This window comes from Battus philenor, unplaced genomic scaffold (assembly GCF_028537555.1).
Source record: "Battus philenor isolate CCGP_79_NKW_IND1 unplaced genomic scaffold, ilBatPhil1.0.hap1 SCAF_24, whole genome shotgun sequence".
In the NCBI taxonomy this organism is placed as follows: domain Eukaryota; kingdom Metazoa; phylum Arthropoda; class Insecta; order Lepidoptera; family Papilionidae; genus Battus; species Battus philenor.
The window spans coordinates 11,534,480-11,551,669 of record NW_027181687.1 but is presented as its reverse complement, the minus strand read 5'-3'; the positions used below and the strand labels follow the sequence as shown (position 1 = coordinate 11,551,669).

General features: G+C 32.5%; 1 protein-coding gene across 1 annotated transcript in view; it reads right to left on the bottom strand.

Moving 5' to 3' along the window:
- Positions 1 to 17,190, bottom strand: part of LOC137924561 (facilitated trehalose transporter Tret1-like) — a 109,670-nt gene that overhangs the window by 66,550 nt on the left and 25,930 nt on the right. The gene's annotated exons all lie outside the window — the stretch shown is intronic.

The window sequence follows — 17,190 nt, the reverse complement described above, 5'->3', positions numbered from 1 at the left end:
TGTGGGGCGTGGGTCGACCGTTGGGAAACACTGGTATATCATCTAGGTATCTTAAAGCCTGAGGATTTAATATTCAAGACCACAGACCGGTGCAGTATATCTCATCCATATACTAGATGGATGTATGACATTGTTAAGATCATCGAAAAATCGTAGATGCCAGTAGCTTAGAACTGATCTTATTGGAGGTCTTTTGTGGATTTTTTTCATTAGCGAGTTAAAATGACTTTCGTGAATTATTTTTATATTACTTTATTTGGTATTTTTAAATAAGTGTCTATAAATTTTTTGAAAAAAAAATTCTTATGTCATTAAGCTATGTATTATTGAATTTTGGATGTAATGCACCATATATTGGTATCGCAACGTATGAAGATTAAGGTCTTTGGCCAATGTATGCTGGTGATGATGTAAGGATCAGAGACGTGGTGACTTACGACGGACTTTATTAGGAAGTTCAAGTTCACGTAGAGAGCAATGGAGATGGCTATGGTCGAAGTGGAATCAGAAAATCAAGATCGCCGACCAAGTGGCAGTAGGTGAGGAACATCGCTTGTGCAATGATGGCCGTTGGACCCGACCATGAACCAGGAGACTCGGCGTGAGTAAATTCACCACCAGGTAGATCGACGGCATAGTTAAGTTTACAGGATTTCGCTGAATTTGAAAAGCACAGGATCGAATATCCTGGCCTAGCAGTGGGCGTCTATCAACTGAATATATATGTAACCAATGACCCTTTTAGAACATAGTTTATATATATATCTAATATATAAAATTCTCGTGTCACGGTGTTCGTACTTGAACTCCTCCGAAACCGCTTGACCGATTTTTACCAAATTTTACATGCGTATTCAGTATGTCTGAGAATCGGCTACTATCTATTTTCCATACCCCTAAGTGATAAGGTTGGTCCACCCCTGAATTTTATTTTTAATTTTTTAGACAATTTTTTTGGTTTTTATTTTATTATGATACAACATACAAAAATACATATAAACCTAAATTTTCACCCTTCTACGATCAACCCTTATCTTACATTTGTTAATTAAAAACTTTAATTTTTTTTGCAAAACAACGTTTGCGGGATCAGCTAGTAAGTATATAAAAGTTTAATCTCTAAGTTGACTAACTTAATAAGCAGTTATTAGATAAGGTCATGAATACGGTTACTATTTTGATTATGAAAAAAAATATTTTTATTGGAAATCGTGACGTATCTAACAATGGAAATAAATACAGTGTCGAGTGTCAGTAACAAGGCGAGCTTTCTTTGGAGCATAGTCTGCGTTATGCACTGAACCGAATGCATGTAAAAGCATTTCGATTTATATTAAACTTTATTAGTAAAGAAATAAGAGCGTTATTCGAATAACAATGAAATTTGATGGACACCTTTAATTTCAAACCACTCGTAAACGCATGAGCCGTGTATTTTTAAACTTCGAACACGCCGCGGTCAAGCTAAAGGCTCAAGCATTCGTAAAACGATATGTAATTATATATCTTATAATATTCGTCGAACAACTTCGATGGAAATTTCTAGAAAATTGTTAAAATTGAATTATATTTTATTTTAATACAAGCACAGACATATTTTATTCATTTTGCTCATTGCAGCATTTCGTTTTAATTCATATCAGAATGAAATGTCATTGCAATTGACAGTGGCGCCATCTGTCAAAAATTGATCAAGCTAGCTTAGAAACCTTTTCCTGCTCATATACAATAACTTTGCTAAAGATTATCACATGATCAAATGCGTAGTTTAGGATTCCATAAGGGACATACAGATATTCATTTATACACACACAGACACAGACATATATATATTTGTTATAATAGATACTCTAATTTTCATTACTTCAGCTATAGATTGTCCACTGGTGGACATGGGGGAAGCCTGTAGATTTCCAAAAAGACCGGTCGAAACCGATCTGCATCCCAAGTTTTCTGGCAATCACTAGTGACCATCTTTCCTTTTTATTTCCATTTTCATTTAAGAATATTTCAAAAATAAAAATAGCTTAATTAACTCCATATTACATCTACCTGCCAGTATAAATTCCGTTAAAATCGGTTAAGCCATTTCATTGATTAGCCGGAACATACAGACAGACAAAAATTAAGAAATCTAATTTTGAATCTACCGTATATATTACGAACAGACATTCTAATTACTTTTTTATATATATTATCGATATATAAATAAATCGATTTATTAAATAAATTATTCAATGTTTATCGATTAATTTATTTACAATTATCACAACGTAATTAAATAATAAAAATATTATTATTAAGATTAATGTCGATATAATTCGCATTAATTCGAAAGTCGCAACCTACAGACAGATTCTCATTGTATACATGTTATAAAAATCACTAGTCAAACAATAGATTAAGCATTACATTCTTATACTTGACATTTGACATGAAGTTATGTTGTCTTTCAAACTTTGACAGCAGAGATTTAGAAATACTTACTTTCTATTGCGCAGTAACACAAGATCAAATCATACCTGATATTTATTTGTATCTCTCATATATTCTTTATATAAATCTGAAGCCGTATTAACTAGGAAGTTTCAATCCTATTAGAGGGACCGGAAAGTAATTTCGTTTCGATCTAATAGATTCAGGCGTTACTTTGTGGAAGTCCATCCTAAGTAAGAAAGGGACTAATATATAGCTACTTCCGCTATGTAGCAGTAGTCGTGCAATGAAGTATACCGCACGCCAGCCCGCTGATAAATACTCGTGCGGCAAACAATGCGAAACACAACTACCACCCTTAATCCACTCTACAGGTGTTTCACCCCTCCACGGGGCTATAAATTAGTCCCTTTCTTAGTTAATTTCGTTTCTATCAACATATTTACAGAAAAACCAATTGATAACGAAGGTGAATATATTGTTGATGAGAAATAAAATCTTGTTAAAAATGTAGTCGTGTGAATTTAACTTAAGAAAGCGACATTACTTTCAAGTCCCCCTAATATTTTTTACCAAGACAACACCGAACAGTTCCATTTATTCCATTATAAGTCATACTCAGTGGTGTCAACCTACATCCCCTACCAGGGAGACGATGCTGCAACTCTCTACCATCTTTCCCATATCTCTAACTCTGTTCAGATAGTACTCAAAAAGGAACTACCGGCAATTACGTTCACCATGGTCTGATCTTCCTTTAGGTCATAGATGCACGTGGTCTATCATTACAGACCTCAATAGCAATGCAAGGGCTGTACTTAGAAATTTTCTACAGGATCAAATAAGGTTATCCGTAGATGAAAGATAATAGTCAATACAGATCAGCGGATTGGCAAGTTTTTGAAGAAATGAGTAAGCCAACGCGAAGAACAGATGGGCTCTAAGTGGAGACGTACAGGCAAGCACAGCGTAAAACTGCAATCCAAAGGGTCAGACGACCTTAAGGTCGTCAGAAGACAACTTCAGTGGAGAACGTAACAGTGGATATCCATTAGCTGAAATGATGATATTGAATTAAAGCATATAATAGTTCCATTTATTCCAGTTATAGTATATTAAACGGTTTTATTTGGTTCGACTCGTACAGAATTTGTTTATTTGGGTCAAAATTATAATTGAAATTTAAGCACCTTCCCGTTGTCAGATTGATCTGAAATTTGGTATACACATTTAATTGAGATGACAATACAATATAATAAAATCAAGAACATTATAAATCTAAGATGGCCGCCGAAACAAAATGGCGGATTACATATTTTTGCTTAATCCCGTCAATATGGGTATCAAATGAAAGGGCTACACTAGTAAAACACGATGATTATGTCAAAATTTAAAAATTCAAGATTAACGCCGTTTCAATATGGCGGACTAGGTACATATTTTTCCACAACCACCACAATATGGGTATCAAATAAAACCGTTTAACTTAAAAAAAAATTACCGATTTATTATCAAGTACATGACTGAAATGCAAAGAATCAATTACGAATAAAATTAACCCACGATGAAAATGATTTCATTTTCTTAAAAGTATAATAAGCGCAGTATTATTGTTAGTATCACTCATAATCAGGTGAACTTTAACATTCATTACAAAGTGTAAAAGAAATAACATCTCAACATTTAATTGGTGTCACTAAACCGTGATGCGTTTCTATAAGAACTAGTTCTCGTTTGGTTGCTTAGAAAAACTTGTCTTCAGCATGCCTATGTCCAGTTTGAAGAGAAAATGGAATTACAAAAACATCTTGCCTAGACTTAATATAGGAAAGTATCTAAATTGACCTCTGTAATGAACGGACAAAGCAGATTTGATCTATGATTATATTCTGTCTTTTACTTTCTTATACAAATGAAAGGGACAGATTATCTTAGTGGGCGTTAACAATTGTAAGAATGCGTTTATATGGATCATTTTCCTAACACGCTTTTAAGTCTACATGTCGCACAAGTCCGGTCAAGGAAAACTATAGCCATCTTTGAGATGGATCCAAGTACCAGCTTGATGCTGTGGACTCCACACAGAGAGGAGCCAAGAGGCTGATGGTAACAATGCTTTGGTGAGAGGCGAAAAGTTTCCAGTTTATCAGTATTCTACAGACTTCATTATGAACAGTGTGCAGCGGAATTACATCAAATAATTCTCCCATCTCTTTTCTTCCATCGGACAATAAGACTCACGGATTCACGACATCACATGGTTGAAATTCCTTCCACGAACACTAAGCGTTTTACTAATACTTTCATAGTGGAAACAGACAAGGAGTGGAATAATCTACAGGAGTCATTGTTTCCAGACAATTATAACTAAGGAGTCTTAAAGACGAAAGTGAATAGGTATCTAGGCAAGCATGTAGCATTGTAGTGGTCTTGTCTTAATATCAGGCGAGACAGAGGTCGAATGCTTCAGCCAAAATAGATAAAAAGAAGTGAGAGATTGAAAATGAAAAAACACAACACGCATTAGATGTAACGATTAGACAAATAAGATAGTATTTCTCAACAGATACACAGCCATTAATTTCAATGCATGCTCGGACTCCGTTTATTCATTTACTTGATTAATTCCATTATTAAATCATTGCTCACGGTGACTTTCATTACTTTCACACATTAATGATACGCAGCTCTGTGTAGGGGAAAGTGAATCTTCTAACATATAAAATCATTTGCTAAAGATAAATATCTTTATGGCCTTCTATATTAATTAAAAACAGTGAAGTAGAGGTAAAATAATCATTATTATGTTATTAAATTAATGAAAGGAAAATAATTATTTTACTTTTGTGCTCCAGAATTCACACACAATTATTTAGGATAATTTTATCTACTATCTATATATAAAAGTGAATGTATGTCTGTATGTCCCTTGTAGAATCGTAAACTATGAATTTAATCATATGATGATCTTTAGCAAAGTTGTTGTGCATATGCCCATAGAGGTTTCTAAGTTAGTATGACCAATTTTCGACAGATGGCGTTACTGTCGTACCAATTAATTTCTCATAATGTTAAAATAATTGACGATTTAAAATTCGGGTTTAATCGACTAGATATTTTGAATTATAATTTGAATTTATAATATATGCATAGTGAAAAAGGCGTGAGAAATATTTAAAATTTTCTTGCCGCAACTGCGGACGCTTAGTGGTTTGTGGAAACCGCGAGGTTTCAATACAAACCGCCATTACAATTTTAGATGCCTAGACATTTTCGCAATTTAATATCTGCCTAATGGCATTTTAATTTAGATGTCTTGCTAAATTTCTTATATATAGGTTCAATTTCTAGTATAAGCAGACCGTATTTTCTAAATATAAAAAATAAAATTCATTTATTTAACATTGTTACTTTTAACAGAACTGTACATGATTGTCAACGATTTATTTATTTATTTTTAATCTGTTTTGTATTTGACTCTGCTTCGCAAGGTGTTATAGTTGTGGAAAAGAAGCAGGAAGAAACTCCACAACAACACTATAACATCACCATCTAAAACGACATAGTTTCAGACCAAAAAAAATAGTAATATTATTTATTTAACAACATGTTTTTTTCTGCCTCTGTTGCCTTTTTTTGCCTCTGTTTTTCCGTGAAATATTTGAAACTAGTCTGAAATCAACTAATTATTATGATTATTTTATTTTAAACCATCTGTGTCTTATTTCTTTTTAACCACGCCCTTACAATGTCCAATTTTTAAAGTTTTCAATGATCATAGAAAGTCCACCGCTGGACATAGAATAAATCGATGGTTTCCGAAATAATAAACAACCTGATTAGTACACCCACTTTTCGTCTTTAAAAATTTTAAAGTAAGTATGTACAATAAAATACCAAAAACAATTACAAATCTGTCCGATGTTAATGCGTGGAATTAAATATTGATGCGCACTCTGTAAGCTAATTATTGTCGCGCATCTATAAAACTATATTTGTAAAGAGCAACTGTCGAGTTTCTTGCCGGCTCTCAGACTGACTTCCGATTCGGCAGCAGCTTCGTGACAACAATGCCGACATTTTATGTTGATTGAGGATTCGAAAGTGCTTATAACGGCCTATTGGAATAAATAATAATTTAATTTGATTTTGAATAAGCATAAGCGTATCAGCTAATAAGCGTATCGCTAAAAGCGCCCACTGCAAGGTTCCTTAAGGATCACATCGATGCATTCAGCGACTTTCCTCGACGACTCGAAAAGAGTTTTCGAAATTCAAATACCTACGTATTAAAATCAATGAATGTTTACTATTTACCCCTACAGATTTTGCCAGAAATTATTTACATTTTTAAGTGTTCACGCTATATAGGATGATATATAGATAGTAACCTTTTAACACCAACTAATCATCCTGTACATATACATGCAATGAACTTTCCAAAACGAAACTATCTACGAGTAGAGATAAATGACATAAACAGCCATAGACCCTGTCCACCCCGTATGCAAATGCAGTCGTGAGAGTATTCATTTTATAGTTAGAATAGTATTGTTTCCTAATTCAACGTTGAAGCTATAAAACACGCCTGTCTATTCGTAAATCACGGATAACATAAATTTCGCAATCGGCTTCCATCGAAACTTCAGGGCGCGCTCAGGGAAACCCATGATATAGAGTTACTAGATATGACATGAGCGTAGTTTATAGAATTTCATTACTTCATCATCAGAAGGATATCCACTGGACATAGAATATACCATAGAGTATTTAATGGAATCAGGCGTTACTTCGCGGAAGTTCATCCTAAGTAAGAAAAGGACCAATATCTAGCCACTTCCGCACATGCAGTGGTAGTCGTGCAACGAAATGCACCGCCCGCCAGCCCGCTGGTAAATGCGAACGCGGCAAACGATGCGAATCACACAACCGCCACCACCAAATCACTCAACACGTGTTTCACCCCTCCACGGGGCATTTTCAGGAGTTATGTTACACCGTATTAGTGCCAAACACAAAGTGAGCTCAGTCCGTCGCCGCTTGTTATTTATGATATGCACGACTACCACTGCATGTGCGGAAGTGGCTAGATATTGGTCCTATTGTACCATAGAGCCTACATCTAGAATTTTCAGAATACCTCAACAAGATAGCATGAACTGTGATAGCTCAGCGACAAGGACTGACACTTGCGACCATAAGTCGCTGGTTCAATTTCCTTATATTATTAATAATTTATGTATAAATCATATAGGATTGCCACTGTTTCAACACAAGTTTCCAGATTATGTACAACAGTGTCCTCTGTGTACCATAATATCACACTGCGATCGCAAACCGCCTTTAAATAGTGGCGATTATGGTATATTCCCCCCATATATTACTTATGAAAAGGTCTATATGCATCTACAGGCTGAAACAATGGAGTAAATCTCGGTAATCAAACCCTGAACCTATTATCATAGTAAGTGTTGTGCTATTTAAAACAGTTATAACAATATATTGACGACATATACAATATTTTAATTTATATCCAATTTAAGATAAATATCTAGTCACTTCCAGGTAATTTAGATCTTATTAAAGAAAGCTAGTCGCATTGCGTGGGTTGTATTGTAGTTAAAATCGTTTTAATCTTGTTTGACTACAATACAGTAAGAAAGGGGTTTTGCTATTAGCGAACCTTACTTGGCATAGATAATACAATAACGTATATATCTTCAACGAAATGGTATAAATTACTGTTTAGGTTGTTTTATAATTCATTTTGACTCGCGTTGAAGCCTTCAATGTTAAAGAGAAAATGGTGAAGATAGTAATTATTAAAACTAGATGAGAGATAGTCACCTGTACTACGTAAATGAATGGGCAGGAACTATTAGAAAGAGTAGTCTCTTTGGTCTCAGATGTTGTTACCCTGTTAGTACAATATAAGATTCTCCTAAAGCGAGTAGAATTGTTTACTGTTACTTTTTTAAACTGTTTTTATTTAAAAGTAATAAAGTGAAGATCTCTTTCAACCAGCACGTTTATAAATGTAAGGGGGAAGCCCGAGTTAAGCAATAGATATATAAATAAATCATATGTTAGATTAAACTTGTGAACAATAATGTATGTTCTAATTTAATTCTAATTTTTGAATTTAGATTGTTAAAATATGTGTTCTTATTTTAAAGTTTGAATTCTATTAAAGTGCGTTCTATTTTAATTCAAATTATTTAAGTTTGAATTCGAATAATGTGTTTTAATTTAATTATAATTTTTAAATTTGTATTAAATTAATGTGTGTTCTTAATTTAAAGTTTGAATTCTAACAATGTCTGTTCCAAATTATTTTATTAAAAAATTTTTAAATTTGAATTCTAACAAAGTGCGTTCTATTTTAATTGTAATTATTCAAGTTTGAATTCGAGTAATGAGTTTTAATTTAATTATAATTTTTAAATTTGTATTAAATTAATGTGTGTTCTTAATTTAAAGTTTGAATTCTAACAATGTCTGTTCCAAATTATTTTATTAAATAATTTTTAAATTTGAATTCTAACAAAGTGCGTTCTATTTTAATTGTAATTATTCAAGTTTGAATTCGAGTAATGAGTTTTAATTTAATTATAATTTTTAAATTTCAATTAAAATAACGTGTGTTATTAATTAATTTTAATTTTCGAATTTGAATTCTAATAATGTGTGTTTTAAATTAATTATAATTTTTAAACTTGAATTCTATAAATGTGTGATCTATTTTATTACAATTTTTAAATTTGAATTGTAATATATCTTCTAATTCAATTCTATTTCCTTTAATAAGAGTTCTATTAAAGTCTAATAATATGTATGTTAAATATTTAAACTTAAATATTTGTTCCAGCGGTTACGTAAAGATATTGCGGATATCAATTTCAAATTGTTGTTGATCAGCCTGCAGTACGGATAACTATGGCCTGACTCACTTTATTGTAGCGCCAACGGATAAATCAATGGATAAATTACTTTAATACTAATGGCGATCGTATATCAAATATATCGCTAAAACGTGGGCGGATACGCGTGCATAACCTAGTGTTCATTTCGGTGACTGGGCGAGCCGAAAGCCGAACAGTGTTGACATCTCTATATAGTTACATATATACAGAATCAGTCATTCGTTTATAAAGGTCAAATAATTTAATAGTTTAAGGGTTTAGAAATTATGGAGATGGCTTCAATGAACAAATCATTATCATTCAAGTCGTAAAACAACATCTGAACATAAGCATACTTCAAATAACTTCAACAGTACTTGTTTTTTAATAACTGTACAAAACTAAAAAGTCGATAAAAATTATAAAAATCATAATTAGTTAACTTCAACTTAGTTTCAAATTGTTTACCACTTAAGTTAGTACATAGTTTAGGAGACTGAAACACTGTAACTTGAGTGAAAAAGAAATTAGAAATATTAAAGGTAAGCTGACTTGAACTCCTGACATATTCTCTCTAATGTATTAGCAATAAAATAACTACATTTAAAAAACTTTTAAGTTAAACGGTTTTTTGATACCCATATTGTGGTGGTTTTGGAAAAATATGTACCTAGTCCGCCATATTGTAACGGCGTCCATCTTGAATTTTAAATTTTGACATAATCATCGTGTTTTACTAGTGTAGCCCTTTCATTTGATACCCATATTGAGGGGGTTAAGGAAAAATATGTAATTCGCCATTTTGTATCGGGGCCATCTTAGATTTATAATGTTATTGATTTTATTATATTGTATTGTCATCTAAATTAAATGTGTGAACCAAATTTCAGATCAAACTGACAACGGGAAGGTGCTTAAATTTCAATTTCTAATTTTGATCCAAATAAATTCCGTACGGGTCGAACTAAATAAAACCGTTTAAAAATTAAACCATTTACAATACAGATTATAAAAAACTGCGCTAACACGTGTTCTTCTTTCAAACAATACTTTTTAAATTCCATTCGCCATTAGTGACAATCACTAAAACAATACCGACAATCGAATAAACGAAAAAAAAGTCTCTATTCAATACTGGAGGCTATTATTACCTTTTCGCAAATGAATCGAGATATCGGTACGTATTGTTGAATTCTATTGTGCAAACCCAATATCTTATCTATGCCAATAGATCCCTGGAATAATATTTGAAATATACATAAATTAAGAATGTAAATTGATGAACTATGTTGAATTATTTAAATATACATATATACGTGCGTTGTCATGTCGTTGCCGTATATATTTATATATTTTTGGATCTTTCTTTTGATCTCTACAAATCTACTTAGAGCACATTGGTTTATATGCACGTATGACCGTTTTGTAAAGTCTTCCCTACTCATTGCCAATGTTTTTCCAAAAATAAAAATATTTTCAATGTTTGAAAACCTATCATTTTAAAAAAAAATCTATTGTTTACAATTTTACTATTTTATTAGAAATGTTTTGATTAGTCCTAAATTTTTACTCTTCAAAAAATCCCTATAGATATGTAGTCCTTTTAAGGAGATATGACTATATATACTTCGCATAGGCCTTCCCAAAAGATATGTATGTGATATACCATAATTGCCTGGCTACCTGGGTTAGCGATTGCAGTGTGGTCTTATGGTACCCAGAGGGCGCGGATGCCCATTCTGTGGAAACTTGTTTTAGTGGCAATCCTATATAAGACTGTATCCGGGAAATCGAACCCGTTACCACTGTTCAACATATAGCATACAATAATAATTGACCTAATAAAATACATAAATATATACTCACATATAACTTATTATATCCGGTGTGTAACAATGTTTATCTATTTAAAAAAAAAAACCTGTTTTAAAAAAAGAATTCAATAATTATCTTCGAAATTGCTAACGATTGCAAATAATTCCAGCGATTTGGATCAGGGCTCGACTAGATTGTTTCAATGTCCTGTAGTATTGTTAACGGCATTTACGTGCAAATAGTGCAATAATATTTCTAAATATTGTCAGGGGTTCTCAAACCTCGGATCAAGATATATTTTTTGTACTAAAGCAACATACAATGATGGAAGATAAATTTGGCAGAAGTATAATGTTTTCACTAAAAGTAAAATAAAAAAAAACAAGCTTCTTTAATAACAATAAATAATTATATTATTTGTACAATACATATATTAGTAGGACTGGAAAGTAACGTCGCTTTCTCAAGTTAAATTCACACGGCTACATTTTTAACGAGTTTTTATTTCATAATCAATCTATTTACAATATATTCATCTTCGTTATCAACAATCTTGTGCTGTCTAGTATACAAAATCAATGCCGGAGCGGTAACAAATCAATCGGTTTTTCTGTAAAATATGTTATATATATACATATATATATATATATATATATATATATGTATATATATAACATATTTTACAGAAAAAATTTATATATATATATATATATATATATATATATATATATATATATGAAGAAATTTATATATATATATATATATATATATATATTATAAGCAAGAGAAAGAGAGAACGGAACATATAAATACATATATATATATATATATATATATATATATATATATATATATATATATATATATATATATTTATAAATATATATGCTAATGGAAGCTATACAAAATACGTTTTAACCGGTAAAATGTGCTATGTTCTTCAACGCTAAAAATAACATATACACCTATAGCATATTTAACGAATATCCGAACGATACTGATGAGGAAAACCGTTGAAGTCACGTGACATAAGCTCCAGGAAACGACCGTGGAGATCCACCTTGTGTTAACGACCGCTCTCAATTAATTGTTTGTTTAAATTGAATTGAGGTCAAGTTTTAAAATGGTCAATTTTAATTTATTTTAGTCAATCAAGAATGATATTTAGAAACATTGAAACGTAACTAAAGCATTTTATAAATTTACTGTGAAGTTGCCGGGTCAATAGCGTTGTAGGATGAGAGGACAATTGCCGCGGTCGGGGCTGACGACTCAAATTCAGATAGACATTCTAGCAATGCATTGCGTTCACTAGACCTTCTTTACTTTTTTCTTTTCAGGCGACTTCTTCTTTTCAGCCGGTAGACGCCCACTTCAAGGTAAAGGCTTCTCCTACTTGCCGCAACCTTAACTATGTCATCGGTCCACATAGTGGGCAGCTTACCCACGCCGCGTCTACCGGCTCGTGGTCATCACTTGATAGCCATTCTGCCCCAACGACCATCGGTTGCACGAGTGATGTGCTCCGCTCACTGTCACTTAAGATGGGCAATTCTTCAAGCTATTCATTTATATTTCTTCTTTTATCATTCTTCATTTGTATTTCATTTCTCATTCGATCTTGACGAGAAACTTCGAACATAGCCTTCACCATTGCTTCCTTACCTACCTAACCAATTTTTAAAAGATCCTACCAATACTGCATTGGAAAGCAGTTTTGTTTCTGAAAGGTCTAAATACTTCAGTAGATTCTACTCTCTCTTATCTCTATCGTTTACAATCTGTATATGAAACAATTTGAAGCAAGCAGGTAATTCTGAATAATTTTTTATTTTCAGATGCCTCTCATCTTAAAACAATTTAAAAATCTTACAATAATTTATTTCTTATCTGGAAAATATTCAAATATTACTGCCATCGACTTTTCATTGAAAGAAAAAACAAGGAAAAGTTAGTATATTGTAAAGGTGGTGTATATAATTCTTCTGAATTTCATGCAATTAAAATCTCTACGAATTGCCTTGAAGGTTTTAAAATCGGGTGTCGTTCGTAAGTTTAACTAGAGATGGAGAAGCAATACTTGGGAGTTGAGAGTCTGAAATGTCCAGCGGATTGTTAGGTTGTAGTGGCAGTAAAACGAAGGAAAATCGCTTACTTGGGACACGTTCTTCGACACCAACGATACAATCTCCTTCAACTTGTCATGATGGGAAAGGTCGCTGGTAAAAGGAAAGTTGGTAGGAGAAAGAAGTCGTGGCTTCGTAACATTAGAGAGTGGACCGGAATCGCCAGCGCTGCTGAGCTATTACGCAGAACCAAAAATAAGGAAGAGAGCAGGAAGCTAATAGCCAACCTCCACTAGTTGGAGAGGCACTTCAAGAAGAAGAAGAAGAAGTGGCAGTTGACAGAACGGATAGCCGCTGGAGGAATAGGTTTCTACAATGATACCACTGCCGTAGATCGACGGCAGCCATTACGCAGGCTTTTCTAGACTGAGTATAATCTGTGAAGGTATATGTCCTCCAGCAGAGGAAGATTTATAGCATAAATGATGATGAAATTTTAAAAAATATCAAAGATACAGTAGTAAAAATCATATCGTAGTGTGAAGAATTCTTCCAGGTGTACAATTTTGTGGGTAGTGGTGAATATCTCTTGTCGCTGCCACAGCGGTAGGTGTTCTGCAATATTCTAGTTACCAATTGCCCAAGCGTGGCTCGCATCTGGCAAGGCGGCGTCTATTTAAAACTTAAAAGTAAACCTGTTTGATGCCGTATACATATAAATGTAAAGGCGGGCTTACATATATTCCTATAACGATTTTTTTTTCTAATGTTATATTTATTAATTTATTTATATTTGATGCAAACAGTATAATACAGCTAAGAAAGGAAATTATACAGTTTTTTGCTATAAGTAATAATGTATACATATCTATGTATACATGGCATGGTATAGGAAAAAATACATTACTTTAAATACACAGATTCAACTGTAAAGTCCGGTTACGAGAGGAGCATTCCGCCCTCTAGAATCTATCACATCTAGAACAGCGTGGTAGATTCAAGGAAGGATCCGGTACCTCAGATTGGCTAGTGGTCCACGATACCATTTCAAGCCAAATACCTAACAATTACACTGCACACCACCACTACATGGGTAGAGCTGTTTCCCATGTACATTACTGTTACATGTTCACGCTTGGTAGGCAGGTTGGTAGTCGCATTGTGGTTTTATGGTACACAGAGGATGCTGCTGCTTTTATATATATATATAAATATATATATATATATATATATATATATATATATATATATATATATATATGTTTGTCTCTATATCCTTTATGTAATTCTAAACTACGCATTTGATCATATGATGATCTTTAGCAAAGTTGTTGTGCATGTGTCCACAAGAGTTTCTAAGTCGGTATGACCAAGTTTCAATAGATGGCGCCACCGTCATTCCAATGATTTCATATATCGCCGTGACAATTCATGCTGATTTGAATTGAAACGAATACAGCGAACGAATGATGACGTTTCGTGTTATGGGTGATATAATAATTTATGTAAATTGTATTTATCATATATGACTTCCATAAATAAAATAAAAATGAAAAATAACTGAATAAGGCACAGTCCTATAGCTAGTACCATATAGTTAATGAACAATGTGTGTTTCCTTTGAATCGAATTTACGTCCTGCAATCGCAGATCTCAGTCCTCTACCACTGAGCTACTCCGGATTGTATATCTAGTTAGATATTAAACAAATGAGGCATTACGTTTAATTAAACTGTATTATCGTAAGTTAAAAGACAAAATAATTATAAATTGTAATTACTTAAGATCATTAAAGACATTTGGAGACTACTGTAAACAACCTATTAACTAATGGACAGTACCGATCTTCTTGTAAACTTATATATATATACATATGTATATATGACGATCTCGTACAAATGAGTATTTTAACCTGTTTAAAGTAAATAACAATTGATCTATTAATATTGATAAAAGTGGAGTCATTTTCTGTATTTTACATTCTTAAAGAATTTACATAAATCGAATCTTATTAATTTTATAAGCATTACGTTCAATTAATGAAAATGTTATTGTTAAAACTGCGATAAAAGGAGGCCGTTACGGTTACAACGATTATTGCTCTCGGACGCCATCTTTAAGTACGAAATTTTATCAATTACTTTAATATTTATATATTAGTACTCGTAGGTAATATATATTAAACGCGATAAACTCTAAGATTAAGTCAGTTATTTTATTCGATTTGCAATTATTTAAAATAAATAAAATCCCTTGTTCTATGTATATTTATAATTTATAGAAGGTTTACATGTCGAAAAAAATCACGGATACCTAAAAACTTTTAGAACATATAATGATTATTGAAACAATGCATTTGACAGTTCGCTATGAACGTTGTGCGTTTGATATGTAAAGCGAAGCTCACACTTCTTCTAGTTTCTATCAAATTAGCTCTTGATTCTTCTCCAGGCGTACATAAATGATCACTGTTAGGCATATTTGTAGTAGCAAATGAGAAACATAAAAATATTTACCATATAAAAGGTTTTTTACATATGAGCCCCGTTTTTTGGGACCTTTACTTCTCCCCTACTATGGTAAATAGTCAATTTATACAATTTATAATTTTTCAATGAGTATTATTACAGTCACTCTTCTCTTTCATCTTTTTAATATCTTCTATTCCTTTCTTTTCCATACAAAAGGTTACAGGAGGCTTCCAATTAGAGAGCCGGTTGACGCTGTCAAGGTTGGTAGAAGATGCTGAACGCGGCAGACGTGATGATAGTATGATACAATAATAATAATAATAAATAATATATTTATTTTCCGCTACATGTAAACCATCCTTTATATAATCGATTATGCGCGATGGATTGGAACGAAGATGTAAACAATTCGTTATGAGTCGACATTGTAACAATATTTGTTTGTTGCTCTGCATGTCTGTTACCAGCGACAGGTTGGCTTTTGTCCGTTGGTCGTAAGTTCGATCCGACTGTTCACTATTTATCCAAAACATAACAAAGCTACTTGCACAGATATCAGAACATCACAAAGAAAAGTTTCGTGAAATCAAAGCGATGATTTTACATACATACAATGCTGGTTGGAAATCCATGGAAGAAAGAATGGCTTCCGACTACCTTAATATATACTTAGATGCACTTGCTGGGTCGTGGTCTTTAATATATAACCATAAGGTTCCAGCGGCAATCTGGTCTTTATGTGGCCTGCCCATTTCTGGGCTATGTCCGTTACTTTCTTTCGTTGGTCTTATTTCTGAATTGATCATTCTTGACCGGAAACCACGTACCATCAGGCAAAGGCGTGACGCAAGTCGAATCTTTGCTTCGTATATTTTTTTTTTGGAAATCATTAAGAAATGCTTTTATTTATCTAAATATAATATCTAAACAATGCAAATAGAGTTCAATCATATAACAAAACGATTCAGTATTGAAAATAACCTTAAAAAGTTAATTAATAAATGAATTAACTAAATTAAAAAAAAGTTATTCCATTTTATTACAAAATTTACCTGTAAGCTTAATGCTAGACGCTGATCGGATACAGGGTCGGACTACATAAAAATTAAATTATTTTTTATCTAAATAAGAGACTTAACTTTTTATATATATAAATTAAAAGTATCGTTTATAAAAATGATCTAAATAAAAATAATTAAATTGCACTAAATATTAGTTACTACTTTACTTCTGTATATCTAATATATAAAATTCTCGTGTCACGGTGTTCGAACTTGAACTCCTCCGAAACGGCTTGACCGATTTTTACCAAATTTTACATGCGTATTCAGTATGTCTGAGAATCGGCTACTATCTATTTTCCATACCCCTAAGTGATAAGGGTGGTCCACCCCTAAATTTTATTTTTAATTTTTTAAACAAATTTTTTAGTTTTTATTTTATTATGATACAGCATACAAAAATACATACAACTATAAATTATCACCCCTCGACGATCAA